We start from the raw sequence: 15176 nt of genomic DNA, 5'->3' as shown, positions 1-15176 counted from the left end.
CTACAGACCCATCAGGAATCAGAACTATGATGGTACAAGGTCACAGACATCACACACATACAGATCCTCAGCTAGCCGCCTACTGATTACAAAGCTATCCGAAATCTGGTCTAATCAACATTTTCCACAAACCTTTTGTGCTTTAACAGTGGTTACGCTGTTAAAACAGATGAGGATGATGTTCGGGAGTAAAAATCAAATCACTTCTCACATCTGCCTTAGTTAAAAAGTACAGATTTTCCTGACAAAATAATCTTACCACAAGGTCAATTTAGTAGCTGTTCTAGAGCATTTTAATACGGGAGCTGATAAAGTTTGAAAGACAGACGACAGGAAAGTGAGAATAAAATCTGTAATAGTAACAATTTAATGCTACGTATTTGTATTAATCATTCTCTCACATGATGTATTTCACTCAGAAAGTTTTGTTTTTCCCTTACTGGAATTATCCAAACCCCCTCACTATATATGTGACAATCATTCTCAAATAGAAACCAGCAACTACAGTATTGTCATAAAAATTGTTAGCATTCATTCTTTTTAAATGACAAATATCAGAAATTATCAAGGCCTTGGCATAGCCAGCCTGTGGCAACTTCGCTCTGACTTGCAGATGTTTTTCCCCCAGTTTTCACTTCCTCCTCCCACACATGTCTTATATCAGTATTTGCTGGATCCAAAACGACCAGCTTTGAAAATGAAGGAGAGGAACTTTACATTGTGCCAGAAAAAGGAATGGAAATTACGGGCAGTGTCAGATAATTGAGCTTGTCGTAAGAGACATGTTAATAACAGACGGAGATGCAGAAGACTTGTCACTCCGTACCCTGGGTGACAGACTCTCTCTGCTGTTGATGAGCTGTTTTAGAGGGGAAATTGTTCCACGCAAACACCATCGTTATTACAAGCTGGCAAGCTGCTCGCTTGTGTACCCAATTCTGCTTGAACTGACAGAATCCAATTGACCGGCACATATTCATGCACTTTATTTTCTTTATTCTCACCAACAATACAGATAATTACTGCACCAAGTAAAACTGAAAATAGAATTTCACTGTGTCACAGAAAACAATGCCAGAGCTGTCTCAGCAACATGTCTGCTGAAATTGCCGTGACTGAGAGACCTACTGTAAGACAAGCAGCAATCCAATATTACTTGTCAACTTAAAACCTACTGAAACCATATTGGCATTCTCTTCTTTGATAAAATAGAGTGAAACATCGCGTCATTTTCATGTTTTCGTTGCCTCCACTGCAGCAAAGCGAGGGCCACATGCAAGCCTTTATTCAACAGAACACTTAGAGCTTGTCTTATGACCCACCCTGGTTTTAGTGTCTCTGTGTAAACCACCACAGTTTATAAGTTTTCTGTTTCTGCGGTCTTAGTCAGTGTAATCAACATCTCCCAAAAATCTCCCAAAGTGTAAATTACAGTGTCAACATTTGAACTTGGGATGTCATCAGTAAGTACAGCTTTGGGTTACTTCTTAGACGATCACATGGAGGCTGATCATGTGTGCACAATATTACTCCACTAAGAATTATTTTATAAATCGGTTGCAAAGCAGAAAATATACCTTTTAATTTCAGAGGGTGGCAATGTATAATTTCAATCTATTTATATTCCAAGAAAGTTAATGTAGACATGGATATTCTCAGAGGAACAATGCAGGCATATTTTAATAAAACAAGACATATTAATGCACTGGAATCACATTTTTAAACCCTAAATCCATCGTTTTTTTTCCCTTGTAAGATAATTTCCTGATTAAGCTCACAAGCTTGTTTTACTTAAAATTGCCTCAATTTGCATCTTTAAAATTTTGCATCTTTACCACAGGTTAAAATTAATTTAGGTTTGAATCCAAAATCAGAGTTGTTTTTATTAATTTACAGTTAATAACCAGCCTCTCTATGTAGTATGTTTCAAATGCAGCAACTGGATTGTCAAAATGGTCGCCCAAGAAAAAAAAAAAACCTTTTTATGTTGAAGTTTGTTGCTCAAGAGAGATTTTTAAGAGTACAGCTGAATAAAGAGCAGGGGTCAGAGGGCTGGAAAATGTACATGGTCTTTATCCTGATAAGTTTAGGTACCAAATGGGCTTTTTCATCTGAAAATAACCAAACGGAGATTTTGGTGTGGTTAAATGACACATTTACCTTAAATTTCATGTCTCCTATCATTAATCCCCTCAGGAGTTAATATGATCAGCAGAGAGGCAAATGGCACGTTGTCTCTGATGCTTGTGCCCTCAGAGAATAGCGCCCTTGGCGGGACGGTAAAGTGTCTCCCAGGGACCCAGCCACATCTGCTGGGTTTCCCGTCCCTCTGTCACCTCTAACACAATTCATTAATAAAGATCCTTTACTGAAGCCATGTCAGTGTTTCATGTGTTTTCTGAACTTTCACTTTGTTGTGAGTCCCACTGTGAGGACCATGTGTGGCTGTTACACTAATGTAAAGGGACACTCTAGTGCCACTGTCCAACAAGTCGTCCGTTATCTGAGGGAAATGTGTCCGTCCAGAGGTGAGGGCGGCTTTGTGCTCTCAACCAGGCCACCTCTCAGCCTTTGTGCCAGTAACAAGCTCAGCTCAGGCTCCAGCGAAGCGAGAAATTGTAAACTCTCCGGAGAGGCCCAGTGAAGAGATAAGGGCTTAGTGTTTGCTGGCAATGTGCATGGGGATGAATCTGATACGGCCGAGTCCCACGCCAGAATGGGAGTGATGATACCTCCCCTTCTATGGAGAGTTATGTTTAATCCCCTTTGCCCGTGTATTCACTTGCAAATATTCCTGTCACCATTAATATGTATTAACATCCTTCACACACTGTTCAATACAGATTTATCAGGGTCTATTTTTCCTCTTGTGCTCACCATCATCTCTCTGCTGCTCTTGAACCACAGCCTTTTACAAACAAGAAAGGACCTGAATGTGCTGCTGATGTTCAAGCAGCAAATCTTTGCCTGCAGATACTACAGGTTCAACATAGACTCCGGTGATAGTCTGCAGCTGAAGCACACAGACAAGACAAAATCAACCTGTTTATTTGTATCATTCACTTGTGAGCATTTTTAAAATAGATATTCCATTAAATTCCAAAAAGAAATATTACATGGTGTGACCACAAGTTATTTGAATGGTATGACATGATTTTAGCATTAACAAAAAGTGGGGAAATGTACCATGTGTACCATGAGTCTAATGAATGTGTTTGTTGGATAACGTTGCATGCACAAGTCCTTAAAAAGTCTCAAAATGTTCCAAAGTTAGTTGTACAAATATCACTTTAAAAGTCTTATATTAAAAAATGTGAGGTCTTAATTCCAATATGAACATATATCTGATTTGCTGTTTTTTTCTTTTTCTTTTCTTAGAAGTATTTAGTATCTTTAGCAGCAAAATCAGAAGTTTATATGGTTAATAAAATCCATTAATCTAATGTTTACCTTTATATTTTTCATACCTGTTTCATATTTCTGTTTCTGTTTCAGATAAACTAAACTGGCATTATTCTTAACTGCTATACAATACCTGCAAAGAGAAATCAGATGAAACATTCCTCCATTATTTGTCCAAATATCAGTCCAAAAATGTAGTCATAAAACTCTCTGATACTACATCTCCAGACACCCTGTATTCCACTTGACTAATCACCCCATTTATCAGTTAATTCAGATTGAAATGTAAAATTTGTCGCTGCTGATAGTTGACTTAAATTCTTTATTAATTTGAAGCCAATTCTGAATTACAGTAGATGGTATAATCTAACAAGATCAGGAATGTTGGGTGGGATTTGTGTGAGATTTTGTCTGTTGTTGGTGGTCTAATCCAGACAAAGCCCTGAGAGGCTCATTACAGCCTGGTGAGGCCTTAAGCCTGTTCTGCTTGCATTAAAGCAGCCAAGAACTGTCTGTCAGCTTCCTGGCAGAGCCCAAATCAAGCTGTCAATTACTGGACGTGTTTATGGAAATTACATGTTTGTTAACATGCTGGAAAAATGTGCTCTCGGCTCAAGCAGCATGTGTTCGGAGAAACAATTTTGCTCGGAAATCACCTTTCAAACGGATGAAGGTGATCCTCATCAGATCACAGACACGAGAGGCATTTTAACTCTTGCCGTCCTGACACGTGTGAAGAAAAGCCCAGACAGAAAAGAGCCACAACTAACAATCAAAGGTGGGGTCCATGCATGATGCTATACTTTTGTTTATTAAGTCATTTCACTCAGCCTTGGCTGTTGTTCAGCCCCCTTTGTTACTTGCAAAGATGCAAAAGCACAGGTTTGGTAACCAACGCAGCAGTGAAAAGAGAGGCTTGTTTGAGCTGGAACAGAAACTCCTAAATCTGACATCCAGCTGTTCAAGGCAAACATTGCAATGAATGCATTTTGTTACATTTACAAAAGGTGAATTACCACTAGAGGGAGCAACAAGCTCTAATTTTTTTTAAATCAAATTAATGATTTATGCCCAATACTTCAATTGTCGCTTCCCTACATTGATGTCTTGCAGTGAAATGTGGCCACATACTTTACATCAGTTTCCACCAGAACAATGGTTAAAAGTATAGCTGCACATTAAATATTCGTAACAATGCAGTGTAAAACTGCAGCTCTGTCTACCGTTCAGCATAATGTCTACGATGAGATGTTTATGTCAATTTCTCTGTTGATTTTCTCTCACATAAAAGCCTTGATTTCAGCCTCCCAATGATCATGAAATTGAGCCAATCGACATGCATGTCTCAGATGTCTGGTCGAGCTCATCTTAGACAAGGTAATTTTGTCAGAGCAATTACCATTGTAATGTATTCCAAAGTCAGGGCATTTTCCGCTGCTTAGGTGAGCCACTGACAGCATGTTTTGATTTTTAAGCAATTGTGCTTTTCACTCTGAGATCACGCAGAGGTCTGCATTTCTCCCTATGTAACAACCTGCCATGATTCCATTATTTCACATTAACATCTAATTACCTCACTCAGACCCGCAGCTATATTGAAAAGCCACTGCGAGTTCTGGGGTTTGACAAAGCTGTAAGTAAAGATGGGTTGGGGGCTTGGTGGGTGTTTATGAAGAAGAAACTCTAACTGTAAGACATACCCAATTCCCAGTGGACCCATATTACCTGTCAGGGACGATGACAATGCCCTGGAGAATGTCACTGTGCAGTGAAACTGTCATCACACAATTACTCTCACCATTACTGGCCCTACATCTCCATGTAATGGCTGTGACACACTTTACAATTCAGATTGTATTCTCAGTCATTGGCACTTAAATGCTGCACTCTGTTTTATGAAAAGATAAAGATCTCTGTAATCTGCCAGAGCTCAACCATCCCTTGAAAGCTTGTCAGGCAGCATTTTGTCGTTCACAAGAAGTTGTCATACTCCGTAGCATCTCCCTTTGTTGGGCTAGTGAAAGTGTCTTTTTGAGTGCACTATTGTGTGCTTGTTGATATGTGCTTGCCTATAGAGTCAGATTGTGTTTTGGTCCAGTTATCTATTTGAGTTATCACAAGAGGAATGTGTGATGTGGTACAATTTACATTTCAGCTGAGAATACAGGTCAGCACAGAGCCTCAGAAGATCCCACATCATAGATCATCAATTTAAGATCTAAATACTATGTGGTGGCTGTGTTGTTATATATTGAGATGTTTAGTATGGTGTGCCCTTTGTGTTTAGATTTGAACTTTGAATCAGTATGCTTGCAGTTTAAAGGATAAGGCTCAACAAATCCCATGAAAAAGACCAACAATGTATTCATCTGTATTGCACAACTTTACAACTTCACCGCTCTGTGGCACTCAGCCCCAAGCCCATTTGTTCTTACTAAAAAGGTAAATATTTAAAATCAGTTCACATAGATATACTTTCACTTTCTAAAAAGGCTAATTAATTTCCTAATACAGTTTGGTAGTGTAGTTTTTAGCAAACATCACTCAAACAGGAGTACATAGTCCATTTGTTGGGGACTATTTTCAACCACAGATTCTGGTGCGCTATAGTATTTATAGCAGCAGAATGGTGGATGTGGTCGATATTGTTGGTGGTGCATTGTGGTGCATATTGACATTAAGAGCACTGAGGATAAACTAAAACTTGTACATGTTGCGCCTCATTTTCAGAAACCTTTATATCTGATCAGAATGGAGGAGCTCAAATCTTTTAAATAGAGGATGGTCCAGATTTGCTCTGAAAGATTTAGGTTTCGATGTGATTAGCCTGCTGAAAATGTCTGACAAAAAAGGCTGCTTCTCACCAGTGATTGAAATGACAATGAGTCACACTGCTGCACTGGGTGAGCCTCCTACTATAGAGAAATTTACAATATATATGTAGCACAAAGTCAATAGGTTGTGATATGTAGCATAACAAGCAAACAAAGCACTGTATGCGTCTGCTGTACACAGAACTACTCTCCAGAGACTGAAAATGTGATCGCTGTTATTAGTCTTTGGAGCCCTTTTTTAAACAAACTACAGTTCCCAAACTCTTTGTGGTGAAGGAACATGTCACCCAGTGCAACGGTGTGGCTTATTGACATGTTAATAATTTTATACAACAATGAAAGCACAGACCTGTCAGGCGTTGGATACACACACAATAATTGTAAGATGACGAGTTCATTGTTGGTTTGGCTTTGCACATGATATTTGTTGACAATAAGAAAAATATGGAAAATTGCAGCCATATCCTTTAAGACACATAACACCTATTCAGTTCCAGCTATGGACGATTGTTGCATATCATACCTCTCTCTCCACCTATGTTTCCTGTCTCTCTCTATCAAATGAAGCAAAAAAGTGATACGTTAAAAAAAAACTCCACTGAAATTAAGAATAAGAAATACTTTATTAATTGAAGTGGAATTGAAGGGAAATTGAATTGTCATAACAGCACCGACCAGCACACATCACACAATAGAATAAAATAAAATAAGTCGTTAAATAATAACATAGAAAAGGTTGTTATTATACATTGTGCAATAATTTTATATGTAGTATATAATATAATAAGAATAGTGAGATAAATTAAGAAAAATAGTTATTATCATTGCACAATGATTATATACATAGTATATAATGAAATATGATAAAAAATAAAATAAGAGTAGAAATATTGTTAATTATACGGTGTGCAATGTGTAATAAAAACATTGTTATACATTGTGCAGAACAATAGTAATAATTATATAGTGCAGTTCTTACCCAGTTATCAGTTATTTGTGAGAAGGGGAAAAGCATACAACAGGAAGCATCAACCTAATCCCATGTTGCAGCAGAGAGGGGAGGAGTTGTAAAGTTTGATGGCCGCCGGAAGAAATGACCTTCTGTGTCGCTCAGTGGAACATTTGAGGGAGATCAGTCTGTTACTGAAGGTGCTCTTCTGTTTGACAAGCCCATTGTGGAGGGGATGGGAGGTGTTGTTAAGAATGCTCACAGGTTTGGTTGGCATCCTCCTCTTCGCCATTGCCCCTAGGAAGTCCAGCTCAATGCCACCTCTATGATGGAGCTGGTTTTCCTAATAAGCTTGTTCAGTCTGTTAGCATCCCTAGTTTTCAGACCACACTTCCAGCTCACTGCCACGTGGAAAATGGCACTGGATACCACTAACTGATGGAACATCTGCAGCATCTTGTTACAGACGTTGAAGGATCGTAGCCTCTGCAGGAATAGAGCTGACTCTGGCCCTTCATGTAAAGGGCTTCTGTGTTCTTAGTCCACTCCAGCTTGTCATCTAGATGCACTCCAAGGTATTTCTAGGAGTGGACTACCTCGACATCTTCCACGTGGATGGGAACAGGGGACAGAGTAGGCTTATTCCTGCAGAAGTCCATGACCAGCTCCTTCATCTTGCTGATGTTTAGCGGCAGATGGTTCAGGCTGCACCACTCAATGAAGTCATCCACCAGGTCTCTGTATCTTACCTCCTGTTGCCTGTTGATACACCCCATGATGGCTGAAGGTGGCATGACTCCGATTTGTACCTGAAGTCAGAGGTGTACAGAGTGAATAGGAAGGAAGAGAGGACGGTCCCTTGGGGGGGTCTCTGTGCTGCTCAATGCGGTTCCAGATACAGGGGCCTGAGAAGAGCTGGAGGGGGGCTGCGTGGTGATTTGAGAGGTGTGAATGGTTGAGGGGCTGGGGGATGGGAGCTTTAACTCATTGGCTCTAATACGGATTGTTGGCATACAGTAAATGCAGGGTTTTATTGTCTCTGGTTGGGCAGTCAACAAACTGGGTGAAGTTTGTCATGGTGGAGGAGAGAGTCACGTGGTTGAAGTCCCCAGATATTGCGATCAAAGCACTGGGATTCTGTGACTGGAGCTTTACTGTGACCAAGTGGATGACTTCACATGCTGCGGTTGTGTCGGCTGATGACAGAAAGTAAACAGCTATTATTATAACATGTTAGAACTCCCTTGGCAAATAATAGGAACATAGGCCCACTGCTAAAATTTCAACACCCGGGCTGCAGACACGATCTTTGACAGTAATATGCCCCGGATTACACTGTCGTTAATGAGAATAGCAAGCCCCCCTCCTTTCTTCTTACCGCTCTTCCTTTGGTCTTTGTCTGCCCATATTGTCTCAAAGCTGGTGATGGAGGAGTTGTAGTCTGGGATATCTTCATGGAGCCATGTCTCCGTAAAACACATTATACTGCTCTCCCGAAATTCCCTCTGACTTCTCACCAGTGCCGTTAGTTTCGTCTTATTTGCCAGCAATCTCACATTTCCCATAACGATGGAAGGGAGATATGGCTTGTATCTCCTCTTCTTCGTTCGCTGTTTAATCCCCGCTCTTCAGCCACGGTATTTCCTCCTTAATTCACCTGGAATATATTGGTGGTACTCCTCAGGGGCAGTCGCCTTTCGCCATTGGAGAAGTTCCTCCCGAATGTAAACAAAGGGAGTGCACTTAGCCATTGACATTATGATCGCAACTATGATGGTGTCCTCCCGTCCCTAGAAGTTTGTACTCCTGAGTCGAACTTGCCAAGTCCTCAGCACACCTACCTGACTGTACTGTGACAAAATCATCTCAACCCAAAGCTCAACTCACCAAAAAATAATGTCACTGACAGAGAGATCCAGTAAATTATGTATTCAGTCTATAATGTAGCTATAATAACAATCCAAACTGTTATGTAGTTTAATAAATTAAAACGAAATCTAATATAAACTGATCTGTTAATTTTAATACATTTGTCTTTATTGAAATGTGGTGATATCTGTACATATAAAGCGCCAGAGACAGGGCTGTTGTTCTGTCATGTAAAAACATGAAGCATCACTTTACATTCAGACAAATTAATGCGGCAGCTACAATTGTTAGATGTTGGTCTGTGAGACCAACATGTATCTTCCAAAAGGAATTGTATATCAAGATGCTACGGAGACATTAGTGCCAGTGGTAAATTAAAAAAGAGCTGCAGATGAGTTCATCCAGTCATTTTCTCCGAGGATGACGACGGATGTTGTTGGGCTGCTAAAAGCTGAGATGACCGGCTGGTCTCACCTGGCCAGCAGCTCCAAAACATCTCCGAAAACGTTGCAGCAGATTCACAAACAGGCATTTTTTGGATAAACTGACCACAATTTGGGAATCAATATGATTAGTTTCTCCTCTGAAAAGATATTAAAACTTAATAAAATTACATATTAACAGTCCTACAAAAATTACAACAGCTTCTAGCCTGCTTTAAAATCTCCGCTAGGTTGGTGGTCCTTCCCCTTCCGCTTCGTAGCCAAGATGGCGTCCATTGAGGGTGAGAAGTGTCCAGCGTTCCACACTCAACTTTTTGACTGTAACGAGTACACCATCCAGGCACTCATAGTGCGTACTGCATTTTGCCATAATTGTCAGTGTGAACGCACTTAATGCACTCAAAAAAGCATGTGTAAGTACGGAAGAATGCAAATTGAGACACAGCGCAGAAACGTTATAAAAACGGCAAAAAAAGTGCAGGTTGCATTCTTTATGAGACTAAAAGGAGAAGAATGCCTTAAAAAGATGCTAGTAGTTAAAAAAAAACAACACAAATAGGTCAGAGCAGTTGTGACAGGATGTCACCTGATATGGTGCTGGAAGTTTAAAAAAAACCCAACAAAACACAGTATTTGTTGCCCTGTCTTGCATAGCAGCATCAATTCATTGTTTGTTTTGGTCTTTTCATGAGCTTTGTTGACACTAAGAACAATTATATTATAAAAGAATATCACCCCACTTGTCCTTTAAGTTTCAGTCATTAGCAGGTCTGGGAACAGTCCAACTGCACCAACTGCAAAAAGCCAAACTGCCAGCCTGTGTGTTATAGCAGATTGAGTTTAACAAGCCAGATGGGTTGTAATTATCTGATCAATCCAATGTTTGTGAGCTTTTATGCCTTTTATTATGGTTTGTTTTCCTTACGTGCTATTTCCTCTGCTGATTTGCCTTCCCATGGGGAGGGTCTGTGTCAAAAACACTTTTGCTGCCTGACCAGCGTTACTTCTCTCAGGATGTGGAGTCGTATTTGTGTGCTGTCTGTGTTGGGCAGCACCTCCCATGAAAGTGACTGGAGCAGCATTATCTTCCATGCCTGTCTGCCGTGCCGCTGCAGTTTCACTGTTCACCTTTTCAGAGCAGTTGTCTGGCACAGCGCTATGTGAGGTTAGTGAAGGCTTTCTTCCCCACAATTCTAAGGAGTAAAAAAATAATGTAGACATTTTAAAATGTCATTTGCTTCGGCTAAACCATTTCAGTACTCTGTTAGTTTTTTAAAACTTGCAGACATCAACCTTTGCTGTTTTTTTTTCAGGGTTTCATTTTATACTAAGATATTTATGTACGTGAATCATCAAGCTACTGTTCCATTGTAAATGTGGCAGCACACGTTCTCCTTTAATGTTGATATAAAATTCAAAGAGCAAACATAAGACCAGATGTGTCTGATTTAGAACTTTTCTGAGGCTGGGTCTTATATTGCAGCATTGTTTTTTTCCATGCCACATGTAACAGCAGGCACTCTTTCCAATCATAACTTAAGAGTTGGTCCCCGCACAGATGTGAAGAGGTTAACCCTTCACTTTTGGAAAGTGTTGACTGGTTTTCTTGCCTCTCTTTTACTTTATCACGGTAATTGAGACTCTTTTCACGGCACTTCTGTTTCTTTTCCTAGATATATAATGTACTGGATAGATCCTCAACATGCTCAATCACAAAGAACTAATTTGACTGTATTGTTTGACAAGTGTTCCTTACAGCTTGGTGTGAGTGAGATGCAATCTAAGAACAATTATGTCATTTTCTGAGAACAGTATGGGGCAGGTAAGAACCATTTTAGATTTTCACAGGTTAAATGTAATGACCTCTCCAAGTGATGAAACTCAGAGTTTATAGGTATTTTTTTATTCAAAGCTAACTGCTGGGTGAGAAAAGAAAGTCACATATTGCCATAGTATATATGTATAAGAATATATAATGTAATATATGAATTGCATGCTCTTGTGTTCTCACCACTTCTTGCTCTTTGTCCTTTTTACTTTTTTCCCCATTTTTTTCCTTTTAAAAGTAGCCAGATCTGTGACTTTCTGGTACATGAAAAGAGGATCTAGTCATTTTCATATATAGTGAGGACTTAATTCTAATTCTGCAGCACATCAGGTACCTAATCTTAAAAAATGGTTGGTAAAAGACCCTGAAGGTGCACTGGCATTGGAGAGGTAGTGAAGTAAAAGATCTCAAGGTTGCTGAGGACCGAAACTCATCTGAGCCACGTCTTTGAAGCCCCTGTTGGACTTTTAAATTTTGATCACTCCTGATATTTGTTCTCAGCGGCGAATTAACAGCCTTCCTCATGCCATTCAGTTTCCTTTCTGAAGACAAGGCTTAAATTTTGTCTAACTGCCTGAATTTACTACTCTTCTATTTTTCACACGACAGAATCAATACCAGGACTGAAGAAGAGAGGATAAAAATTTATGGTATCTTGCAATTTAATGGTTGAAAAGATGCAATTTGAAAGATCATAAATTGTGAAGGAGCTCATGCTTCATTGCACTTGATTCAGTGCTTGCTGTTAGAACTTGATTTGCGAGTGTCTGCAAAGTGTGATTAACGAGGCGATCAATGTGCAGTGCGGCACACTATGGCACTCCTAATGCTCTTCATTAGAATAAATAAAATAAATTGACTGCAGCTTTATGAAAACTCTGTAATGGTTAAAAATCAAAGAATGTCATACCCAGCCACGATTTAGCTTCTCTCAGCCTGCATCCACCTTGATCACATTATCCTGACAGCCTTGTCTCTGAACCTGCAGGGGCCCTGAGACGAGCTCACAGTGAGGGAAGTAAAAGGAAGTGGTGTGTCGGCGGGGGCCACAGGCTATTGCTTAGTTGACTGGTAATCATAAATCGGTGGGCTTTGTACTGAAAGTGTTGGGGGGAATGCAGTTTGTGGAGTATTAATGCATGAAATAGCATTTCAAGCTGATAAACGGTTCGCAGAATGGTCAGTCTGCGCAGATTGCTCTTCCCTCTTTCTTTTTCATGAAGGCATATTGTTTGTAATAACATTTACCAGGAGAATTTATTCCAGTTCATCTCATGTTTTCTCGCCAGACAGCTTGGTATTGCTGTTGTGGAGGGAGGTGGGGTGTCAAACTCGGCTATAATGTTCACTCCTCTTGCCTGTCCTCTTTGGATTATTGTCTTTTCAGATTAGACTATGTCGAATTAGCCACAATATCAACTGTCATGCAGTCACTTAACTTGGCCCTTCAATTGATTTCTTGCTACGTCCTCCATGAGGCTGTTAAAATCGATTAACTATAAGTAACTGGGCTACAAAACACATTTGTAAATGAGCTGGTATTGATATTTTCATCTTTCTCCATTAAAAGCAAAGTATCGACTCAAAGGTTTATGTTATGTGTCATGTTTTCTCTTTGTCTACGCTGTTACTGAGAAAACATGAGCTGCACAGCTGCAGAACCATGATGATGATCATCCAACATGATGCTGTAATATTGCATGTCCCAGCTAAAGAAAACATCACATTCATAACAACAGAACAGCTGCAACAAGAAGAAATGTCTCATAAAGTTCTCATTTAAAGCACATATTGGAAATATGTGGACACAAGCTGTTTATTCACCCTGAACTTGCTGATGTAATTGCTGCACAGTGAGAGGAGATTCATATTTCAGTTTGTGTGCAGTTGCAGGGTTGTAGCCGCTGCTGATGAGCTGTGGCATGGTGAAGGAGGATGATAGGGTGCCTGACGAAGTCCGGATGGGGACCAGCGACTCGCCCTGCTCTTGGCTTTGCAGCACCTTTGTGCTGCTGCTGTAGGGTGAGTCACCTCTCCTCCTGCTCAGCCCAACCTTTATTAGCTCTCTGCCCATTAAACATGACCTGAGTGCTCATTTTGCATGGAGACATTTAATTGCGTGCTGCAGAGGCACTAGTCCTAATAGGCTAAGTGCTGGCTCCTACGGTGTCTACATGAACTGTATATGAACTGCAAAACTTTCCTCCTTACTGCACCTTCACCACTCGTTATTTTAATCATCTTAGAAATCATACTTTCTGACACCATCATATTAGTTTTGCGCAAATTTTCAAATTAATTACAGACGAAACCATTCGTTCTTCAGAAATGTGTCTGTAAAGGAATTGTTAAATGCTATATCAATAATATTTAATGTATCACAGTCTAATCGCCTTTTGTGGATCTTATTGGAAGTGAAACAAGCAGTATTTCAAGTAAAATGTTTTGTAGTTTCAAGCTGAAATGTATTCAGGTGTATTTGTAAGAAGATGACCTGATAAAAAATGAAATATTCTACTGTATGTTGGTGGTGAAGTCAGTATGGCACCACAACTGCCATAAATTGTGCTTCAGTTCCTGCAGAGGCTGCCATCCATGTTAAAAATGTACTCCATACTGTATACTTGTATATGGAGGGCATGGCAATAAAGTTCTCTTATAGTGGGTGATGATATATTTGACAACAAAATAGCGAAACCTTCACACACCTAAAACACACACACAATAAAGAGTAAAATTTTTTTGTTCACAAAGTTGAATTAAAAAAAAACTGACAGATATTTCATAAAATACAATGAGGAAATTGGCATTATAATTGTTAAATATATGTAAAATCATACATAATTATGACATTTATGTAAAATTGTACATTTTACAGATTCAAATTGGTTTCATCAGGACATACTGTAGCATAACCAGTGCTTTCTTCTAACGTCCTTGTCCTCATTTATCTGCAGAGACATTCTGTCCTTGTAAAAAAGAAGCCATACTTACTTACTTGGTTATTTATACATGCTAATTTTACACCTGATTTGTTGTAACATTAATACCTACCTTTATGAAATTAACTTTCTTTATATATTATGAACAGCCCTGAATATGACTGTGAGTCTTGTTGACAGTCTGCATGGTCATTGTCCAGGTGGTCGATTTTTGCAGGGTTTTCTTCTTTATCCAGGGACTGTTTAGCAAACCATAATGGGAGTTTCATCTCTTGTCCCTCGTTTGCTTGAGATTTGTGCAGCAACTGCGGGTCAAACCTCAGACATGGTGGCCACTGATATATTCCATGAGAGAGTACTGGATACCCTAAAGTAATTATTGAAGCATCCTGATTTTTTTTGTTTTTTTTGTTCTCTTGATGATTTCCCTGGGTATCTCTTTTCAAATAGAGGACAATGTGTGCAATCATTTCTATATTTTTGTTTTCCGCCAGCAGCCAGAATACTGCTAATAATCCATGAAGGCCTTTTCTGAGCGGTAAACTGTAACTGAGTTCAGCCAAATGGGAAGGATCAGTGCTGAAACAAAACAGATCAAGATTTTTTTGTTTTGAAATTGTGTTTAGAGAAGGCTTCATGTTGCGTGGCATGTGTCCATGAATAATAGACAGCACAACCTATTTCCAAAGATTGCTTCAAGATCATGCTAAATTGCTCAGATTAGATAAACAGATGTTGACTAGACACGGAAAACCTTGTTTTTCTAGTACCTGATGTTGCAATGAAGTTAATGTTTCAGTCGCAAACAGATGCACACAACTCAGTGTGAGGTACAACAAACTGGAAAACAATCGCATGCGCCTCTTCTAACAGATGTTGGAATTAGGAATTTATTCACTCACACTATTT

The 15176-nt window shown here is 39.5% G+C and overlaps 1 long non-coding RNA gene across 1 annotated transcript in view; it reads left to right on the top strand.

The window, feature by feature from the left end:
- The window catches only part of LOC121906958, a 33085-nt gene that overhangs the window by 1630 nt on the left and 16279 nt on the right, over nucleotides 1-15176 (top strand). The window contains exon 3 of the long non-coding RNA XR_006098774.1: nucleotides 13213-13347. This is a non-coding gene — a long non-coding RNA (uncharacterized LOC121906958). The remainder of the gene's footprint in view (nucleotides 1-13212; nucleotides 13348-15176) is intronic.

Source organism: Thunnus maccoyii, chromosome 11 (genome assembly GCF_910596095.1).
Source record: "Thunnus maccoyii chromosome 11, fThuMac1.1, whole genome shotgun sequence".
Classification (NCBI taxonomy): Eukaryota; Metazoa; Chordata; class Actinopteri; order Scombriformes; family Scombridae; genus Thunnus; species Thunnus maccoyii.
The sequence above is the reverse complement of the archived record's forward strand: the minus strand, read 5'-3'. Positions and strand labels throughout refer to the sequence as shown.